Below are 2949 nucleotides of genomic sequence, written 5' to 3'. Positions count from 1 at the left end.
GCTGGCTAAAATGTAAATGAATGAATATTGCAAAGATGTCATTGCATTATTTTATGTTGGGATAAGTTAGTGTTATTTGAGTTTCAGAAAACAGGATGGGGGTATATTTGCGGAGTGCTGGGTCTTACTGATAGCAGTGCATTTCCCTGTTGTGGACAAACCTGGCAGATGTGTCAAATCAGGACGCATTTCCCATGCAGGCTGTAAAAAAGATAACAGAGTTTATCTTATATCCAGAGCTCTAAGAGGTGCCTCTGTCCTTGACAGAAAGAACTGATGGGTTCATGATGGCAGGATGACCGAAAAAGAGACACAGAGCTGGCCTTTTAATCGCTGCATACAGTTCTTAGGACACTTAATAGTGGTGTGACCTTGGCAGATTATATAATCTGGGTATATTTCCTCAACTATAAAACCACACTTAAGCTTGTGCTATGAGGGTTAAGGTAATTTATTATCAATTATCTATTACTACTTAATTGGTGCCTCAAAACCTAGTGGCTTAGAAAAAAAGTTTACAGTTTTGTGGTTTAGTTGAGTGGTTCTTTTGCTGGTCTCATCTGGACTCTGCATTCAGCTGGTAGATTGGCTGGGGGCCTAGATGGGACAGCTGGGCCTGTCATGTGGTCTTTCATCTTGGGCTTATGGCACGGTGGTCTCAGAGTACCAAGAAGGCAAAGGCAATAGCTTCAAAGCCTGGGCTCAAGAACTCACAGAACGTCACTTTCACCACATCTTTTGGTCAAAGCAAGTCATGAGGCTGGCCCAGAAGGGGTAAGGATAATAGGCACCTTGTCTTGATGGGCAGAGCTATAAAATAGGGCCCTGTTTTCAGTCAACTATACTAATTTATCCAAAACATTCATGCTGCAAGCATTGGTTAAGCTTTAAAGGTGCCCACCACTTGTTTTTATAATCTCTGTATGTTCTCAAAGTTAATTTGAGAATTTATTGAAAGCTTGAAAACCCTAATTTGTTAAGAAGCATCTTCACAAACTCTGGTCTTTGAAGATAGATTGAGTCAATGGTAGTCTCCCCATAGATGAAACAGAGATTATCGTTTTTGCGAGTTAGATAGTCAGAAAGAGGTTGATGTAGTGCCTGTTTATTCCTCAAATATTAGTTGAATGCTTACTGTGTGCCACGCTTCTTCCTGGGTTAAGTGCTGGCAATAACATGCACTTTCTTACAGAGCTTACAGCCTAGGGTTGGCCCATAGGACTACAGTTGTACTTATTTATAACCACACACACACAAACACACATACCTTATAGTTAAATGGATCAGATTATTGAAATTAAAAGAAAATAACACATTAGGGTATCTATAAAAGCCTTGTGCGATTTAAAAAAAAATTCTGGGGACTTCCCTGGTGGTCCAGTGGTTAACAGTCTGCGCTCCCAATGCAGGGGGCCCGGGTTTGATCCCTGGTTGGGGAATTAGATTCCACGTGCCGCAACTAAAGATCTCACACATGGCAATGAAGACCCCGCGTGCAGCAACTAAGACCCGGCACAGCCAAATAAATAAATAAATATTAAAAATTTTCTGTATCATATCTAAACAGTTTTCAAAAGATACTAGGAAATACATTCAAGATTTAATATATATAATAGGGGGAATTTTTGCTTTTGACATATCCACTCTCGTTTTGGGGGAAAAAAAGCTGAAGCCTAACATAGAATTTGTTACCTGTAAATTGATGAGAACAAATGCGTTATTAATAATTTTATGTAATTTTTATTTAATTCTTAACAATGGCCCCTTGAAGTAAATAGTAGTTGATTGAGTTGAAAGAGACCCCCCCACTGCCCACTCCTCTTGTGGCCATTTCCTCTGCAGTAACTTCGTTGGATCTGGGTTTTGTTTCATATTAGGGACAGCCACTTTTTAAGTGCTATTTAAAGTGAGTAATTCATAAAACAGGAAAATTGTACTTGCAGTGTTTATTAATATTTATACGATACTCTAGAGCTTACAAAGCACCTTGATTGTATCATTCAAGTTCTAAGAAAAATTCAGGCAAGAATTATCCCCATTTTTCAGTTGAGAAGTTCAAGCTCACAGAGGTAAATGAATTGCCCCGAATTATAGCTATTAAGTGCCAGAGCCAGGTACTTCAATCCAATCCTTCAATCTTAAAACTGATTATGAAAGCCACTTCATTCTTAAGGTTTGTAAGAGAAATATTTGCTTTAGGAATAGGCTTCTTTTATGTTCTTGCTTTATCCATTGCCAACTTTCAGCACAGCATCTCTAAAATGTGCTCATTATAGTCAACGTGGGTTCCTTGCAAAACAAAAAAACAAGTCTGAAACTTCTGAGACTCTGCAAACTAGGTGTAGAAATGCTGCCACCTTTGTTTGGCTGCCAAGACACTACCACAAAGGGCTGTAGATCCAGGTCCATTTACTTCACTAGAGTGGCTGCAGCTGTCTTCTTGCTGTAATCAAATGTTCCTCTGTAGCCAGCTTTTTGTGGCCAGAAAAAGCAAAGTAATTTTTAGTACAGATTAGCATAAAAATCTCTACTAGATCAGTTTCAGGAAACAATTACTAGCTTAGAAACAAGTGTGATCTATAGGTTGGCTAAAATGGCAGTTAATTTCCAGACCTTTTAAAATGCCCCTTATTTCTCACCGTGAATACTATGTAAATAGAATACACTACCTGCCACTGTATTTGGTTTCATAAATTATTCGGACAGGGTGAACAACAGACTTCAAAATTAAGTAGAGGTAGTAAATCTGCCCTTTTTAATGAGTTTGAATTTACAGTAGTAGTTTAAACATCTGGAAGTTTAAAGTCTTAATTCATTCCAAATGTTCAAGAAGGATATACTGCAAAGAGGATATTGTAATTGAGGGATAAAGAAAACTACTGTTGACTCAATCTGAAGCCTTTTCTAATTTTCTCTATATACATTAATCACATAAAACTTGAGAGGCTG

This window comes from Globicephala melas, chromosome 8 (genome assembly GCF_963455315.2).
Source record: "Globicephala melas chromosome 8, mGloMel1.2, whole genome shotgun sequence".
In the NCBI taxonomy this organism is placed as follows: Eukaryota; Metazoa; Chordata; class Mammalia; order Artiodactyla; family Delphinidae; genus Globicephala; species Globicephala melas.
This window is presented reverse-complemented; position numbering follows the sequence as displayed.